The following is a 20100-nucleotide window of genomic DNA, read 5'->3' as shown; positions in this document are numbered from 1 at the left end:
GCACAACTTCTGGCCTGTTACATTGCACATATTTGTAGTTCTCCTAGAGCATCCGAATTACTGTCTCCTATTTCCACCCACGGCAGTTCATCTCCTGCATTGGCGGCCCAGGTCAGGGCTAACGACTGCGGTTCACATGCGATCCCTTCTGTCTGCCTCCCATTCAGATCTGTCCGCATACACCTCCATGGTGTACACCTACGCCGCAGATTCGTCTGGACCTTCCGCATGACCCTAAGGACTCAGTTACCGTATTTACTCGAATCTAAGCCACACTTTTTTTCCGGTTTTTGTAATCCAAAAAGCCGCCTTCGGCTTAGAATCGAGTGCAAAGCAAGTGGAAGTTCTGAAAAATGTTGGTAGGTGCCGCCACAACTAACTTCTGCCGTCGAATATATGTAGCGCTACACAGGCATGGCGCCAAAACCTCCGCGTCATTAAAAAAAAAAAAAAAAAAAAAAAAGGTGGAAGACGAGTTTTTTTTTCTCCGCCCCGAGTTTCGACCACTGCACTTTCATACATTATCCAACAAAGTAAATACAAATTCCGTATTGTTCATCTTCGAATGTAGCAGAATGTCGATGTACTACGAAAATCCGACATGCAAGACTGTTTGGGATGTTTGTCAATATGGCCAACTCTACTTTCTGAATTTTTTTCCTACCTGTGAGAAGAGATGGTTGCTAATAGGAACCTGATGAAATGTGAATGACATGCAGTATTCTCTTCACCATAAGAATAATACGAATATCAACATTTTGTCATGTATTCTTTCGTGTTTGCTGCTATCTCATTTAAATCCTGCCTGCCTAATAAACTACGAAACTAGAGTGAGACAACAGCAAACGCGGAAGAATATGCGTATCGTGTCATGTTTATATTCGTATTATTCTTATGCCTAATACTGATACTGTCAGAAATGAAGCATGGCAACTGACTAGATTTTTAATTCTAAGATGACTAATTTCTGTGCAGAATTTGATGCACTAAAGAAGCGGCCGCAAAGATTTTCAAACGGAGAAACATTTTCGCCTAACTCTCGTTCAGAACATGTTCTATCATACGCAGTCTATTATTTGGTTCTTGTTGATCATTATCAAAGAAAGCAACAGTGTAAGTAACAACAAATAGCAGTCTCTTGCCACTGTTTCGCTAATGAGACGATTACTCTCTTTTTTTTTTAATTGTACGCGGCGGTAGCGCGCACAAAACAAAGCCATGCCGCGAGCGGCGACAGGCCGTAAACACGCACTGTCAGAATGCGACAAACAATGCGTGACACAGTACAGTAACGCATTTTCAGCTTAGAGTGACGCAAACACCTATAACAAAGAAAACAGCACTTATCAGATCAAAGCAAAATAAGCAATAGATTCAAACCAGACGAAGCATGTGAAAAAGGAAGGGTACCCGTATAAATACGGACGGAGCGCCTGACGCGTAGCAACGGCTACCTGGTAAAGCTTAACTGCTAAGCTTAAGACTTGAACCAAACTACTGTAGCTGTATCGTCATTCATTCGACCTAAATTGTCTCTCATATTACAGTGTTTCGATATTACTTTGTTTCGATTTGGAGGTGCGGCCTAAAACTTTACTCTCCCCTTGAATTTCGAGTCTCAAATTTCCGGTGCGGCTTAGATTCGGGAATTTTTTTTTCCTTTATTTCGAGTCTCATTTTTCAGGTGATTTTTCCTTTCATTCTGTTTTGAGTTGTCAGTCTCGTTTATTTTATTCTTACACTTGTAGCATTTTTATTTGGAACAAGAGCTGATGACCTCGTAGCTTGGTCTCCCCCCCCCCCCCCCCCCCCCCCTCCGGTCTTTTAAACCAACCAACTAACCAACCTAAGAAATCCACTAATGTTATAAATATAGGTTTGTCCGTTTTCATTCTATCTTCTAACATTAGCTGTAATGTTAGCATGCCCTCACATGTCCCTACATTTCTCCAGAATCCAAACCTATCTTTCCAAAGATCAGCTTCTACCAGTTTCTCCATTCTTCTGTAAATAATTTGTCTGCATTTTGCAAGAATGACTTATTAAACTAATCCTGTGGTAATATTTCACTCTTATGAGTACCCGTCTTCTTCAGAATTGGGATTATTACGTTCTTCTTGAAGTCTGTGATGGTGTTTTGTCTGGCTCATATATCTTGTGCGTGAGGTGGAATGGTCATGTGTGTTTTGAGTGAGAAGTGAAAACCAGTGGCATTCTATGGCTAAAGTTGTGGGTGGAAGACTGACTCAACTCTATTATATATTTATTCCTCTCTGTACTAAAATTTTAATTGCCTATTATATTAGATGATACTCCTGCCAAGAACTTCATGCATCCCAGTTTCATATAATAATGCAGTGTAAAATGCTTAATGGCAAAGCAATTCATTTTAGAATATCTCTGCAAATAAAAATGTAAATTCCATCAATAAAAATGTAAATTCCATCAACGTTCGGGCTTGAAGCAGTATTAAGTCAACTTCTTACCATGTTATTTCAGCTGACAAACATTCAGCCATCTTGAGGTGACTGTTTTGCACTGGAGGTTGCTGGTTCACATCACTAACTTTTTGCCAGAAATTGGCACGAAGGAGCATGCGCAAAGGCAGTTGCTACGCGAATGATATCTGCCAAGTTCTGCCCTCAGCTGTCCAGAATTTATTTGCTGGGCTTGGTGATCCCAGAGTTCCTGAACTGCGGACTGGTAAGCCCTGCCAGTCCTCTGTCATTGTAAACTCAAACCATGCTTCAGCGACCACCGTGCAGCAGGCGGTGAAATGTTGTGTGTGTCGGGGAATGGGGATCTTGGCTTAATGACCCAGATTACGAGTATGGAATAAACCTCTCCAAAAAAAGCCTCAATCTCAAAGTGTGCTGTGTACTGATGAGTTGCATGGCTGTTGAGATGGAACGGTCGTTAACAGACAACCTCTTGGGAATCTGCCATCCCTCAGTTGTGTAAGGCTTAATCAGGCACGCGGGACTCTGTCTGAATGGACCCTTATTTCTGTAGCTGCTTGTGGGACCGAAATGGATCCTCCGAAATTTTCTTTTCCTCCTCCCAGTGGAAAGGGTGGGCTGCTGCAAGGTACCAACACCCTACCTAACAAGAGGGCTTGTGTAGCCAGTCCTCCTGATACAGTCAATAACTACAGAATGCATGCTGTTTCTCACAATGTGTCTATTATAGTTCAAAGAGAAGAGGATAGTTTCGAGAAAGTTTCTCGATTTTACATACAGAAAAGCTTAGAAGGCATTGCTGGAACCTTAAAATCTGTTAAGTGCTTGCGCAATGGGAGTCTGTTGGTTGAAACATCTATCTCCTAACAAGTAAAAAACCTTCAGAAAGCTCAGTGCCTCAGACAATATGTGATAGAAACTGAATTAGACAGCAACTTGAACTACAGCAAAGGTGGTGTGACTTGCAGGGATCTAGTCGACATTCCCCAAGTGAGTGGTCCCAGGAAGGTATTGTCGACATGTAAACCATTATGAAACGAGTGGATGGCGATCTTGTCAGATCATACTCTCTTTTACTTTAATGAGCACCAAACTCCCACAGCATTTCAGGGCAGGTTTTGTACACCTAAATGCACAGCCTTATTGTCCACTACAGAGTTGGTTGTTCCTCTCTTCCAAAGTGTATCAACTGCTCTGGGGATCATGTCTGGAGTAGGGACTACAGAGTTTTCCTCGAAGAACAGAAGATCCAGTAGATCAAAACGACAAAGCGCATCCCATATGGCGAAGCCAAGAAGCTATAAAAGTCCATACAGCTACCCCCGTTCGCTGCCTCCTTTTCTTCTATCTCAAATAGTAAGTCCACAAAACCAATGCTGCTATGCAAATCGAGGTTGCTAGTGTCAGCACTAACACCTGCATTTGTCAATGCACGTATGCTGCTGCGGTTCCTTCGAAGCCTGCCACTCCCACCGGAACTTCAGAAAAGGCGATGGTTGCTGATATTGTGGAACTTCCTGCCCCCTTCAAAGATCAAGTTTTGTCCACTGACCGGCACTACCCTTACCACTGTCACTGCCACTTCAGAGATTGTGGCTTCAAAATCATGTCAGACTAAAAAAATCCGAGTCGAAGGCAAAGAATCACCCACTGACAAAGACAGAAACGTGATCTCACGATGTTAATGTCTTCCTATCTAACATCTCTCTCAAATCTTCCTCGGAGGCTATGGAGCTTCATGTCGGATTGGGGCAATCATCTTGCCCCAAGACTAACCCTCCACCAATTGTAGATTCCCCTGCCTGGCAGAAAGTCAGGATGAAAGTATGACTTTTGTGATAGATGGCTCCCATTCTCGGAGGAACTGGAACTGGAACTGCCATCAAAGGGCGAAGCTCTGGGCCTCTGTTTATGAGAAACACATTTTAAAGACACTGACACCCCTATGCTACAAGGCTGTATGTTCTGTAGAAAAGATGATCTGATTGATGACAGATCAAGGGGAGGGGTTGCTGTTGAAGTTCGTGTGTCTCTAAGGGTCACTATTTGCTCACTGTATCTCCCTCCACAAGATGCAAGTGACTCTGAGGCTCACTTAGATCTTGAGGAACAATTCCATGTCCGTTTCTCCTTCTGGGAGATTTCAGCACCAATGTTTTGTGGGGCTCGACCTCTACTTGCCCTCAGGTTGGGATTTGGAGAGCCTCATGGTGTCTCACGAGCTGTGCATCCTCAACATGGGTACTCATTTCAGTACTGCTACTGGGTCATTCTCAGCCATTGACCTCTCTTTCTGCTCCTAGCCTTCGCGGACTCTGTTCGGTGGGAGGTCATTGGTGACCTTCATTCCGGTGACTTTCCCACTCTGCATTCACGTACTGGATGGAGCATTCCCTGAAGAGAAGTCACCACAATGGATGGTCAGCAAGACTAACTGGACGCTGTTCAGCCAGCTGGCTGTGTTTGAACATTGCAACAGCATCCTGGAATGTGTGGATCGCATCACACGAATGATTCGTCATGCCACAGACCTATCAATCCCGTAGTCCTCAGATCATCTTAGGAAGCGACCTGTACTTTGGTGGAAATATGAGTCCCACAGAGCAATCTGGGACAGGTGTGTAGCTTAAATGCCACCCGGCAGCAGACAACCTCATAGATTAGATTATTCATTCTATAGACCCGTAAAAGAGGGAATCATCCTGAGTGTGGAACATGTCAGATAAACACATTAAAAAATTGTAATTAGAAAAACCTGAGTTTCATTAATTAAAATGATCCTCAGTCAGTAAATAGTAAAATTATGTACATGAATTAAATTTAAACTTCTAATATTTACAGGTTTAATACTTACATCTGCTTTCATTAAATCCATCATTCAGACATTTGCTAGTTTCTTGGCTATTACAACCAAGTATTGTCAAAAATTAAAGTAAATTATTCATTTCAGTGATCCTCAGTTAAGAAGAGTCAGATTATGTACAAGATTTAAAATTAAACTTCCACTGTTTACAGACTTAAGACTTACATCTGCTTTCCATACATCCATCATTCACACAGTAGGTGGTTTTATCTGTTACGACCAAGTATTGTCAAAAATTAAAGTATAATAAATTTTCATTAAAATGGTCTACTGCACTTGTTGAGAAACTCATTGATGGAATAGGAGGAGTTGGCTACCAAAAATTCTTTTAAATTATGTTTAAATTGTGCCCTGTCTGAAACTAAACTCTTAACGGTTGCTGGTAACTTATTGAAAATGTGCCTTGCTGAATACTGGACTCCTTTCTGGGCAAGAAAGTGATTCTAAATCTTTATGTATATTGTTCTTATTCCTAGTATTGATACTTTGTACTAAGCAGTTTGTTGGAAAAAGAGATGTATTATTTACAACAAACTTCATTAAGGAATAAATATACTGAGAAGCTCTGGTTAATATGTCCGATTCTTTGAATAGGTTTCCACATGATGTTCTTGGATTTACACCACTCATTACTCTTATTATACGCTTCTGTACTCTAAAATTTTTTTCTGTTTGTGGAGTTACCCCAAAATATGATACCATATGACATAATAGAGTGAAAATAAGCAAAATATGCCAGTTTTTTTAAATATTTATATCTCCTATGTCTGACATCATTCACATTGCAAACACAGACTTGTTTAGGTGCTTTAGCAGTTCATTAGTATGTTGCTCCCAACTGAATTTATTATGAAGTTGTAATCCCAAGAATTTTACACTCTCAACTTCTCCTATTTCCTTGTCATCATATTTTATACACACACCAGAAGGAAAACTCTTGGAAGTTTTGAACTGCATATAGTGGGTCATTTCAAAGTTTAATGACAGTGGATTGGCTATGAACCACTTATTAATGTCAGTAAAAATTTGATTACCGTATTTACTCGAATCTAAGCCGCACTTTTTTTCCGGTTTTTGTAATCCAAAAAACCGCCTGCGGCTTAGAATCGAGTGCAAAGTACACGGAAGTTCTGAAAAATGTTGGTAGGTGCCGCCACAACTAACTTCTGCCATCGAATATATGTAGCGCTACAACAGGCATGTTTTGCAGGCACAAAGATAAATACTGGCGCCAAAACCTCTTCGTCAGTAAATAAATTTAAAAAAAAGGTGGAAAACGAGCTTTTTTCTCCGCCCCGAGTTTCGACCACTGCACTTTCATACATTATCCAACGAAGTAAATAGAAATTTCGTATTGTTCATCTTCTAGCAGCATTTCAATGTACTACGAAAATCCGACTGGCAAGACTGTTTGGGATGTTTGTCAATATGGGAAACTCTACGTCCTGAATTTTTTCCTACCTGTGAGAAGAGATGGGTGCTACTAGGAACTTTTATGAATTGTGAATCACATGTGGTATTCCCTTCACAATAAGAATAATACGAATATAAACATTTTGCCATGTATTCTTTCGTGTTTGCTGCTGTCTCATTTAAATCCTGTCTGCCTGATAAACTACGAAACTACAGCGAGACAACAGCAAACGCGGAAGAATACACATATCATGTCATGTTCATCATATTCGTATTATTCTTATGCCTAATAGTGATACAGTCAGAAATGAAGCACGGCAATTGACTAGATTTTTAAATCTAAGATGACTCTAATTTCTGTGCAGAATATAATGTACTAAAGAGGCGTCTGCAAAGATTTTCAAATGGTGAAAAATGTTCGCTAAACTCTCGTTCAGAACATCTTCCATCATATGCAGTCTATTATTTGGATCTTGTTGATCATTATCAAATAAAGCAGCAGTGTAAGTAACCTCGCACAAGAGCAAGCCACGCCGCGAGCGGCTACAGGCCGTAAACACTCATTATCAGAATGCGACAAACAATGCAAGACACAGTACAGTAATGCACTTTCAGCTTAGAGTGACGTAAACACATAACGGCACTTATCAGATCAAAGAAAAATAAGCAATCAATTCAAACCAGACGAAGCACGTGAAAAAGGAAGGGTACCCGTATAAATACGGACGGAGCGCCTGATGCATAGCAATGGCTACCTGGTAAAGCTTAACTGCTAAGCTTACGACTCGAACCAAACTACTGTAGCTGTATCGTCATTCATTCGACCTAAATTGTGTCTCGTATTCTAATGGACCAACATTGTTTCGATTTGGAGGTGTGGCCTAAAACTTTTATCTCCCCTTGAATTTCGAGTCTCAAATTTCGGATGCGGCTTAGATTCGGGAATTTTTTTTTTCCTTTATTTCGAGTCTCATTTTTAAGGTGCGGCTTAGATTCGAGTGCGGCTTAGATTCGAGTAAATACGGTAGCTGCCCTTTCGAAATTTATATTTGATTTACTATTTATTGCAATGTTTGTATCATCTGCAAATAAGACAAACTTGGCATCTGGCAATGTAACAGATGACGGGTCATTAACATACACAAGAAGCAGTAGTGGACCTAGTATCGAACCTTGGGGAACACCACATGTAATTTCTTCCCAGTCAGATGATGTCTGATTGCCTACTGCTGAAGTGTTACGTAATGACACCCTTTGTTTTCTGAAACCACTTTGCAGCACTACCAGTGACGCCATAATATTTTAATTTACTTAAAATAATGCTGTGATTCACACAGTCAAACGCCTTTGACAGGTCATAGAATATGCCAGTTGCCTCTAATTTGTTGTCCAATGAATTAAGGACATTTTTGCTGTAAGTGTAAATAGCTTTCTCAATATCAGAACCCTTAAGAAACCCAAACTGTGACTTTGACAGTATGTTATTTTCACCAAGGTGCTTAAGTAGACACTTGAACATAACCTTTTCAAAGATTTTTGAAAAAGCTGACAAAAGTGAGATCGGTTGGTGATTTGATAGCATTTCTTTGTCCCCTTCCTTATGAAGAGCTGGGAATGTTCCTGCGACAAGTGATTGATTACACAAATAACTTAAGATGTGACTAAGCTCACATGAACACTCTTTTGTTAATTTTGTTGATATGTTATCATAACCACTAGAATGCTTTGATTTCAAGGACTTTATGATGGATTCTATTTCTGTGGGTTAGAGTTGTTGGAGCCAAGGCTAGACTTGTAATTAAGAAGAGCATAAAGTCATGGCAAGTGTTCCTGGACTCTTGTTGGTTGTCCCACTTGGTCTACAAAAGGATGACAAGCCAGCTAGAGGATTTCCAGTAGTTATTTACTTATAACAGCAGTGCTGAAACAGGGGTTCTGAACGTTTGGAGACATTGCTTAGACGCTGGCGGAGCATTTTGTGAAAACTTCTGTGAATGCCAGACAAGATCTGGCGTGTTGCCACTACTGTGCGACTGTAGATAGAGGCAAGTTGGATTTCAGATCCCACAATTTTGAGTCTTACAGCTGTCCTTTCTCCATGTCGGAGCTGGAATCAGCACTGTCCGAGACTCGTGACAGTGCACCCAGTCACGATCAAATCCGGTATTGCATGCATCGACATTTGCTAGCAGTGTCATAGAAAATCCTCCTCAAACGTTTTAATTTAATGTGGCATTCAGGTCAACTCCCCAGCTCATGGAGAGAGGCAATTTTGCTACCTATCCTCAAACCAGGAGAGGGCTGCACATGTCCCAGTAGTTATCAGAGTATCGCCTTAACAAGATATGTAGCAAGGACCCTGGAGCAAATGGTTAACCTTTGTCTGGTCCTTGTTAGAGACAAGGCAACTCAGTGTGGATTCTGTAGGGTTTGCTCCACTGTCTACAGCCTGACCCTGCTAGAGGTGTCTGTTCAGCAGGCTTTCCTATGAAAACATCACTGTATCGGCATATACTTGGAGACACTATATTCTCACACAACTGCGTCAGTGGGGCTTTTGTGGCCATCACCTCATCTTCATACAGTCTTTCCTGTCTCAGCGGTTTTTTAGAACCCTAGTTGATGACTCACTGTCAGATCATCTTGAGAAGAGGAATGGTGTCCCTCAGGGCAGTGTTTAAAGTGTTACCCTCTTTGCCATAGCCATCAACAGTACGATGTCTATGGTAAGTAGTCCACACAGTGCTCTTTATTTGTGGATGATTTAGCTGTTTTCTGTTCCTCCTCCAGTGTGTGTCACATTTTATTGGGGTGTTGTTTTATTTTCTGACCAGCGGGCCGTTGCGGATTTGCTGTCAGATCTGCCCTCTAGTTTAAGTAATGTTCAAACAAATGTGGTTAGACTTTTAAAGTTTCTTGAATTTCCCAACATCGTTCCCAAGATTTTAGGGAGATGGTTTTTAATGTATTAACAGGGTGACTGGCTCATCCGTGTTTTTTGGAAGTGGTCAGCCTTTCTTTTAGTTTTGTGCCTTTCTTTTAGCTCCTTTCTTGTTTTACTTGTTTCAATCTCATGAGAGCTAATTTTACCTTTCCTCTGTTGTTAAAATAAGCACATGTGAGATAGTCATTTTGTGGTTGCCTCAAGTGCATGAGTGTGGAACAATTTTCAGAGTTTTAGCCACGTTTGTTTTAATGAGTTTAAGGGTGCAGATAACCTTACCGTTGAGCACACTCTTCGAATATTGGTCCATGTATGGCATAAAAGAACTGTGTAATGGTAATAATACAGGTGCAAGTGTGCATTCCGACACAGTGGTCATGTAGTATCACCATTACACATGCACCTGCACACCATAGATGGAGCAAAAGGGCACGGAACTCGACAGGTCGCTTATGTAGTGGCTGTCTTTGTGCATGTGTCTCTGCTAATTTTTTATATAAAGTTTGCAATGTGAAGTAGCAATCTCCAGTGGGGAACACTCACCTGACGATGACTGAATGGTTGTCCAAAATCCCAAAGTACTCTATGAATTTACTTCAAATTTTTATCTATGAAGAATACTGCAATGTTGTTAGGAAACAGGAAAGTTGTGTATATGGCCTACCATTGTATGGTAAGAACTAGTACAGAATCTAAATTTGCAATAACAATAAAGCTCAAGGTCAAAGGGAGATGCGTAATGGGAGGACAGAAGGGTGGAAGGAAATGGACATAGGAAGTGCACAGACAAGGGTGAGAAGGAAATTAGGACATAAATCCAATTCCTATTCATATAAGAAGCATGTGTTCTCTCTTTTTCTTTTCCATTTAACCAAACAGAGCCATAGCAACATGTTTGTAAACATAAAATCAGTAGCCTTCAAAAGTACTAGAAATATTTTGATAATATCCTCTCAGATAATGAACTTTCTGTGTGATCACAATATTAAATATTCAGATATTTTTAGTAACTATTAGTAATTATCACATTGCTAATTGTTTTATAGGGAGGCATGCATGTGCATGCATATGTATGCACACACACACACACACACACACACACACACACACACACTCGGAACCTGTGTCTGGCAAAAACTATTCAATAAACAGAAAGGAGTCATACGAGAACACCCCTGTCAGTGTACCTACAAGTTTTTCTTCCGTTTTATATTGACTTGATGACGATAAAATTTGAGGTAAAATTATGGTTAATCAGCAACAGTTAGTTACTGAGCTTTGTGTAGAACACTGTAAGGGTTATTGTCGTGACTCTTCGCAGTCAGTGTCCTTGTGATACCATTAATTCAGTCACATACTTTCACTTCCATTTAAACACTATGCTTACTTCAGAATTTTCAGCTTACCTTTGTCTTACCAGTTACAGCCATCGTATCTTGGATGCTCTGGGACTTGAATCTTGGGTTTCTGTTCACTATTGGTCCCTGATACAGAATTATTCATAAAATTGTTAGTTTCTCCATGGTTTTAATAAAACACAGTGCAAAAGTGAAACTGATTTGGTATTTATTGAAATACATTATTGAGTTCACAATTATAGACAACCTTTATAAGTTTGTTGTCCATAAGGTAAAAGTTTGTCTGTTTACTGTGGTTCACATACTTTGTGCTGGAAATGATTTTGTTATTTTTAAAGTTTATTTATAAGTGTCAATTACAATGATCCTTAATGCTAATCTCATTATTATGCACGTAATATGTTTTGAGAGATTTTGCTTCATTCACGTGAGAATCTTGAAAACTTCATGGATTGTTTGTATAAGAACATGATTAGTCTTACAAAACATCGTGGTCGGAGCTGGCAAATCTTTCAAATACTTGCTACCACCATGGCCATCTCATCCAATTGATTGAATTAAAGTTCTATTGCTCCTGCTTCCTAAGTTACAACTGTGTGAAAAAAGAAAGGTGTTCATTGGAATTTGCAAAAATGTTGGTTATTTTAATGGTGCAAATACATTTCAGAACACAGTTTTAACAAATTTCCACTGTGTAGGCAGTGCATTATCACTTTATATACAGAAGTCTAATCCACTTAGAAGCGTGTCGTGTAAAATGTCTTTCTTACCAGCAGATGTTGAATGAGGCAGGGGAGACGATCCAAACTGGCTACATAAGAAGTCCAGATAAACTGATAATGAAAATTAATCATGAGTTAGGTAGATCACATCCCACCTTTTGGTGTGTTACATCCTGCAGCCATACAGACTGCAGCATACCCAGAATTTGACACTGGCTGATAAAGATGAACTCTTTGTGGTGATGTCTGAAATTTGTTACAGTAGTATAGTTTTGTGAAAGGTTAATCTAAAATGATCCAGCGACATTCTACCTTTGCAAAAAATGTCAACTGTCCTAACACTGAGATGTGGATCAGAGAACAGTCATTGTGGAAAATGAGAGAGGGTAACCAAAAGTGAACATGTTTGTGTCTAATGTGTTATCTAGAGGAAATTCTTCCTGATTTTGTCTTTCAACAGGGTGATGCTCCTCCCATTTCCACATAAACATCCATGAGCACCTGGATGCCACTGTACCAGAATACTGGATCTGCCTTGGCTGCAATAATTCTACCTACGCTGATGCAGCTCTGGTTTCAACAGTTACTTGAGTTTACAATGAACAATTTCTTTGTGTTGGGATACATCAAGAATATATACCTCGAGGTTTTTGAGATGCTTCAAAACAAATGAATTTTATTTGATTTAATGTGGTGTGAAAACGGGTTTTATGCATACTTAAACAGTCATTTGCCCCCCTTACTTTGACAGCTGGATGATCTGAAGAACTATATGTCCTGTGAAATATGGGAAATAACCAAAGGTATGTTAGGAAACATCTGTGGCGATATACCACACCTGTAATACCGGGATGCACAACAGCAACACCGTGAGCGGCAAGTATGTGAACTACACAAATAGACACAAAACTTTTCAGCAACAAACTTAATAAAGGCTGTCTATCACTAAATATTTTTGTGTATGCCTTTTTAGTGAAGTAAAGTCAGCCTTACTTTTGCACCATTCTTGCTTTATTAAAATATTTTCTGCATGTTGTCTGTCTCCTGATCCAGAGTTTAGTGCGGCATTTTCTTTGCTTGACCACTTACACTTTTCCCCATTTCTTACTGTTCATATACGTGCTTTCTCCATCTCAAGTGTGTCAAATTCCAAAAGCCATAGATTTGATTGATTGATTTTGTTAGTCTTATTTGCATGCAAATCTTATTCAATACATTTGTCTCAAATATAAATATAATAGGCGATCAGAATGTTCCATTTGAAGGTCATACAATCCATTCGGTATGCCAGTCATGCAAAAGTGGCTATGAGCCCTGAGGCAATCCTCCCACCAATGCTGCTGTTTGAAGATAACCATTTGGTAAAACACAATATCCTGCTGCCTGAAGTAGTTCGTAACTGCCTGCTGCACATTCTTGCCTGATGGGAATTGTTGACCGTTAAAGATGTTTTTGGAGTAACTTCTGCATTACGACATTTGCGATATGGGGACATGTGTTATCACGCCACACCCTATGGTGTACCATTCCACAGTTGTGGCTTTCGACAGACATGCTGCCCATACACATTCTTCATTCTCAGATGGATGTCTACAGGTGTTTGTTTTTCAGTAGCTAAGAAAAGAATAACAGCACATTGGTCCTGCTTGGATGCATTTGGTAATAACGTGGTCATGGTTCACATTTCTGCATTTACTGCATGCACGTCAGACACGAATGCCATATAAATCTCTCACCACATGTCAGTGCTTATACACCCGTGTTGGAGTTGCACTACATTGCTAATAAGGTGCAGCAGAGCTCTCAAATAGAAACTTTTTGATCGCCTCTTATTATTTTTATACCTGGATAGGGCTGCCTTGGTTTTAGCTATTTTTAAATCACAAAAACTGTTGAATTTTTTTTTGTTGTAGATGCAGTTCCTCAACTGGTGAAAAGCACTGTTTCCCTTTGGTAAGTTGTAGTGTCATTTATCTATTTAATTAAAGTACTTAGTCACTTGGTTTACTGAGATTTTAGAGAATATTTCATTTGTAGTCATTAACTTGGCTTAACTTACTGTCGGGCTATGCATGCTCATTATTCATTATTATGATATGAAAAGAGGAAACAACATAATTAGAGTGGAAAATAATTTTCCCAACCAGTATGTTCTTTTTGCTTGATAAGAAAGAGACAGTGGGATTTTCGCAGCATATTAATCAAGAACAGCTAGCTTTTGTGGTTCTGACTGAAACATCAGTAAGTAGTTCCCTGCACTGATAGTGTATTGTGCATGCAAGTCATGTGTACTAATACAGTAATCAGGAGGGTACAGGGCATGGAAAATTTCAGGATTTATGTGTGCAAACTATTGCTGGATCATATGTGCAGACTGGTGAAGGCAAATCGTGTCTGGTTATTGCATTTAGCTTTCCACCTGAGTGTCAGAGATTAAACTGTCCATTTGCTGTCGCACGTTCTTAGCGTGGTGCCATGTTACATTTGTCATTAACCAACAATCTCAAGTTTATCCCTTTCTGTTAATGCACCTGTAAAAATTCTGTTCTAAGGATTAAATCATAAGATAGACCTTCCATGTGTTGTACTGATTATCATTTTATTACATCAAAATTGGTTTGTATTATGTCTCTTTTATACTTTAGTTTGCACATTACATCCATGCTTATAATTTTGATTTTATTGTTACTTTTGTTAAAGTTATGGGCAAACATTCATGTATGGTATAAATTTAATTTGCCACAAATACAGAACACATTGCACATGATATATGTATGGTTTCACACAAGTTAAGAAACAAAAGGAAAAGGTTACGCCAAACTGAAAATGCCTTGAAATAAGTATGTGTGTGCCAATAACTTAAGATGAGTGCTTCCCATAGAATGGTGGTGTGGCAGCTGTGCATCCAGAGTAAAAGAAACAGGATTGATATGTTGATGCATGAACAATTTCCTTGGCTAATAACCATGATTTGTTTGATGAATTGTGATTATATGCATTTTGAAAGAGGATGTGATCAATACTGTGGATTCCTGTTTGAGAGAAGTTTTTAACCCTGTCCTGCATTCTGCTTTAGGTTTTCTGTGGCTAAGGGTAAATAATAGGTGTGTCCTTCAAAAATTGTGTTCAATTTTTCCTGATCTCCTACTCTAACTGCTTTGTAACTTTTCCTTTGAAAGCTATTTCCGTTGTGTGATGTCATTCCCCATCATTTGTTAACATACCGTATTTACTCGAATCTAAGCCGCACTTTTTTTCCGGTTTTTGTAATCCAAAAAACCGCCTGCGGCTTAGAATCGAGTGCAAAGTAAGCGGAAGTTCTGAAAAATGTTGGTAGGTCCCGCCACAACTAATTTCTTTGCACTTTGCAGGCACAAAGATAAATACTGGCGCCAAAATGTCTGCGTCGGTAAATAAATTAAAAAAAAAAAAAAAAAAAAAAAAAAGGTGGAAGACGAACTCTCTGAGTTTCGACCACTGCATTTTCATACATTATCCAACGAAGTAAATACAAATTCCGTATTGTTCATCTTCAAATGTAGCAGCATTTCAATGTACTACGAAAATCCGTCTGGCAAGACTGTTTGGGATGTTTGTCAAAATGGCCAAAACTATGTTTTGAATTTTTTCCTACCTGTGAGAAGAGATGGTTGCTAATAGGAATGTTTATGCATTGTGAATCACATGCAGTATTCTCTTCACCATAAGAATAATACGAATATAAACATTTTGCCATGCATGCTTTCGTGTTTGCTGCTATCTCATTTAAATCCTGTCTGCCTAATAAACTATGAAACTAGAGTGACAACAGCAAATGCGGAAGAATATACATATCATGTCATGTTTATATTCGTATTATTCTTACGCCTAATAGTGATACAGTCAGAAATGAAGCATGGCAATTGAGTAAAAAATTGACTAGATTTTTAAATGTACGATGACTCTAATTTCTGTGCAGAATGTAATGTACTAAAGAGGCATCTGCAAAGATTTTCAAACGGAGAAAAATTTTTGCTGAACTCTCGCTTAGAACATCCTCTATCATACGCAGTCTATTATTTGGTTCTTGTTGATCATTATCAAAGAAAGCAGCAGTGTAAGTAACAACAAATAGTCTCTTGCCATTGTTTCGCTAATGAAACGATTCCTCTTTTTTTAAAATTGTAAGCGGCGGTAGCGTGCACAAAAGCAAGCCATGCCGCGACTCGAACCAAACTACTGTAGCTGTATCGTCATTCATTAGACTTAAATTGTGTCTCATATTACAATGGAACAACTTTGTTTCGATTTGGAGGTGCGGCCTAAAACTTCTTCTCTCTCCCCTTGAATTTAGAGTCTCAAATTTCAGGTGGGGCTTAGATTCGGGAAACTTTTTTTTCCTTGATTTCGAGTCTCATTTTTCAGGTGCGGCTTGGATTCGAGTAAATACGGTACATCAACTATTTAATATGTGTGTACTTACGTCTAATATCCATTGTTATCTTATCATTTTATAATCTGTCTACCACAACAATTTTCCATCAATCCTCTATCACTTGTATGTATGTTGTAGCAGATGCTCCCTTAATGTGTCCCTTCTTGTGGTAAGAATTTCCACAACTGAATTTTATACATTTTTTTGTTGTTGTGCCATATTATTTTGTAGTTCCTGTCCATTTAAATTTAGCTTGATCCTCATTGAGTCAGAACTTCTGTTTTTCTAACAAACTGGTTTTTGCTGGCATTCTGGCATTCTTTGCTGTCTTGGGCAAGATATGTGTCATTTATCTTTCTGTAGGCTCTGTTATTGTCACCCAAATTGAAAAATCTAACATCACCTAACAGATCTGATAAAACATATGTCAATGGTGGGAAGTGAAAGCCTCATTACTCCATTTTGTTAAATTTTGCAGGTGAAGTGAAAACGATTTCTTAAAAAGTAATGTAAAGTGATACAGAAAGTTGCTACATGTGTAACAGTACAGTAGAAGCGTAATTATTGACAGATAGAGAAATCCATGCACTTTCAAATCTCACTTTGACTATGGAGTTACTGGTTACTGGAATAAAGAGTTTTTACAGACAGATGGAGTTATGAGGTTTTCATAGCCTATCATCGATATGTTTCCTCTTTTTTGGGCCTACATATCTTAGAAGACATACAGAGCTCTTCCTTGTTAGTACATATGTGTGTGTGTGTGTGTGTGTGTGTGTGTGTGTGTGTGTGTGTGTGTGTGTTTGTGCGTTTTCTGCGTTCTCTATGATTAGAAAAGCACACACTCTTTGTTTCTTGTGACACGTATTAATTTTCATTTGTTACTCAATTTATGAAGTGTAGTGTATTTTTAAAAATAATTTTTATGTTTGCGCACTTCATTAAAAATTGTTCTGTTGAACTGTTTTATGTGCTCACATAGCTAAACTTAAGCACAGACTTAACTGTTTTTAACAGTATTGTTTAGGTTTTTATAATAACTGATCAAAAAATCCATTTTTTCCGCAGAGGGTGTGATTAAATGCAGTGCACATATAATGACAGCTTTATGCAGCATGTAATTGTAAATATCTAACTTTCGTGAAATTTCCACAGGTTGTAGGCTCTAATGCATAGTATTAATTTTTGTTACATGATTTATTGCACCAGTTATTTGATTGCTTGTAGATCATAGTAAACACATAACTCAGGCACCTTTATGTGGGATGTATTTTTAACTTGTGTGCAAATTTCTAAACTAATTTTATTTTAATAGATGATATTTACTGTCTGTAACTTGTAACTTCAACTTCCATTGGGTGATGAACAACTGTACTGTGCTTTGTGGTATTTCATGGTTTACATATTTTCATAGACAATGTATCATATACAACACATTTGTTTATTTGCACATAGAAATGTTTGCATTATGCTCATATGTTAACTTCACAAGTTTAAATACCTCCATCGCTAGGACACAAAGTATTGTATGGAAGTTCCGATGTCTTGGAAAGATTCTACAACATTTTAAAAAGTTGATTTGTTTTCCCAAGAGTAATGACGGTGGTTGCTGTGCTGGATGTGTGATGGCTTTATTAAACTGCCATCCACAGCTGGGATCAGAAGATACCAATTTAGAAGAAAAACCGGAACTGACAACTGCATATGAATATCTCCTTTTTTGCAGTTGACTTAGACAATCTTGAAGAAAACCAATTTCATAAATCTTCTTTGATTGGCTTTTTTTTGTGAATGATATTTATGAAACACAAGGACGTGGGATAAAGTGTGTCTGATAAACAATGAGAATGAGGATCAAATTGTCCAACTTGGCCGTGCATATTGTGTGTTTAGTGTGAATCAAATTAACAAATTAGAACTGCGAAAATTCCTGACATTTGAAATAAGGAGAAGTTGGATCTGGTAAGGTTCAGTCAGAAAGGGAAATGACAGATACTGCCGAATAATACTTCATTACCTGCTGAACAAAAAACAGTAAGATGCAAGAAAAAGTAAATAAGAGATCCAGCAACAAGAGGACAAATCGTAAGTGAATTATTAGACCGCCAAAATTAAGTTTATGATAAGTAAAGCATAATTATTTATTTTTTCATTTTGTATAAACATGTATATACTCAATACTTGTATCTTTTGAAGATGATTTTTATAAATATAGAGACTTTTAAAGTTAACCTTTGTTTCTTTCTTTCCTTTCTTTGGGAATATTACATCCTAATACCTCAATCAAACAATGGAAAATCCAGGATGGAATGTAACAATATTATGAAAGAAAAATTGCTACTCACCATATAGTGGAGATGCTGAGTCGCAAATAGGCCCAACAAAAAGACTGTCACAATATAAAGCTTTTGTCCAGTAAGGCCGTCATTTGAATATGAAAAAGTGCATAGAGTTCATGAAAGATTGAGCAAACTACTTTAAACAGGAAATACTGAGATTTTTAGGTTCAGAGCCCATGAATCTTACACTTCTGGCTTCACTGTTACTCACGAAGTGAAGTGGCGTTGTGATTAAGATGTATTTAGGAGCAATGGGGTACTAATTTTGACCTAAACATTGTGATGTAGCATTTCAGTACTTTCGGTATCTATTCAGGCAAACAGGATTGAAGCATCTAACAAACCCACATTGACTTCCTTTTTCATTTGAGGAATAGTCCGTAACTACAAAGATATTTGCATAAATTGGACCATTATTGCTACTTGCATATTAGAGAACGTTTTATGACTTTTTCTAGGGTCACTGGGTCCTGATGTGCATTATCCTATTTTTATCTGCTTTTTAAAAAAATTTGTTTTGTATTCAGAGATTTTTCTAAATTATATTGGAACTAGGTCTATAAATGCATGACATTTGAGACAATTTATTTCAGCTTTCATTTTCAGTTGTTTTAAATTGCGCCCAAATTTCACATTTTACAACTTACACATGCTGCTTATCTGTTTCCAAGTAAATTATCCGTGGAGTTAATTTATCCATAACAATATTACTGTTATAGTGGTGTGCACACAAGAAAGCAGATGGTGGGGCAGCGTGCAGTGACAAGGAACAGCGTACAGTGTGATGATCCAGCCAATAGTGTCATTCTTCTGCATCTGCCTGTGCATTTTGTGGTGCGGATAGAACATTTAGTTTTGGTTTTTGTGTTAGCTTAGGTATGGTGTTGTTACTTAGCCACTTTAGTGTTCGTTATGGGTGGCATAAAGCAGATATAAGAAGTATTATGTTCAGAAGCAACAGCAATAGTTTTCTGAGCATGTAACTACTTCTGGGGAGAGTTGGAAGCAGAAACAGTGGCTCGGTGTGTTGTGGGTTGGCAGGAGAGCCAACACTGGTATGAGAGGAAGCCGAAAGGCACGCGTTTTAGCTCACGTGGCTGGCATGAGATCTGGAACAGGACAAGGAAATTAGACTGTAATGGCGCCTTGCTAGGTCGTAGCAAATGACGTAGCTGAAGGCTATGCTAACTATCGTCTCGGCAAATGAGAGCGTATTTTGTCAGTGAACCATCACTAGCAAAGTCGGTTATACAACTGGGGCGAGTGCTAGGAAGTCTCTCTAGACCTGCCGTGTGGCGGCGCTCGGTCTGCAATCACTGATAGTGGCGACACGTGGGTCCGACGTATACTACCGGACCGCGGCCGATTTAAAGGCTACCACCTAGCAAGTGTGGTGTCTGGCGGTGACACCACACGGTGTGTGCTAACTGCAACATTGCCAGTTACCAGGGTAGCCAGTGGTTGGAGCATGAAGCATGGGATAGATAGGGAGCACATTGACAATGCTGCAGAGTATTCTGTAGCCCTCTTTGTGCAGGATGCATCACACAATCATCATCCTATGTGTACACCATTAAGCAGGAAGTTA

At 38.8% G+C, this 20100-nt stretch overlaps 1 protein-coding gene across 1 annotated transcript in view; it reads left to right on the top strand.

Moving 5' to 3' along the window:
- Positions 1-18384, top strand: part of LOC126175999 (uncharacterized) — an 86939-nt gene extending 68555 nt beyond the window's left edge. Inside the window, exons 7-8 of the mRNA XM_049923113.1 lie at positions 13673-13712; positions 17766-18384. The gene's annotated coding sequence lies outside the window, so the exon portion shown is untranslated. The remainder of the gene's footprint in view (positions 1-13672; positions 13713-17765) is intronic.
- The last annotated feature ends 1716 nt before the right edge of the window (positions 18385-20100 follow it).

The sequence above is a fragment of the Schistocerca cancellata genome, chromosome 3, assembly GCF_023864275.1.
Source record: "Schistocerca cancellata isolate TAMUIC-IGC-003103 chromosome 3, iqSchCanc2.1, whole genome shotgun sequence".
Taxonomy (NCBI): Eukaryota; Metazoa; Arthropoda; class Insecta; order Orthoptera; family Acrididae; genus Schistocerca; species Schistocerca cancellata.
The sequence above is the reverse complement of the archived record's forward strand: the minus strand, read 5'-3'. Positions and strand labels throughout refer to the sequence as shown.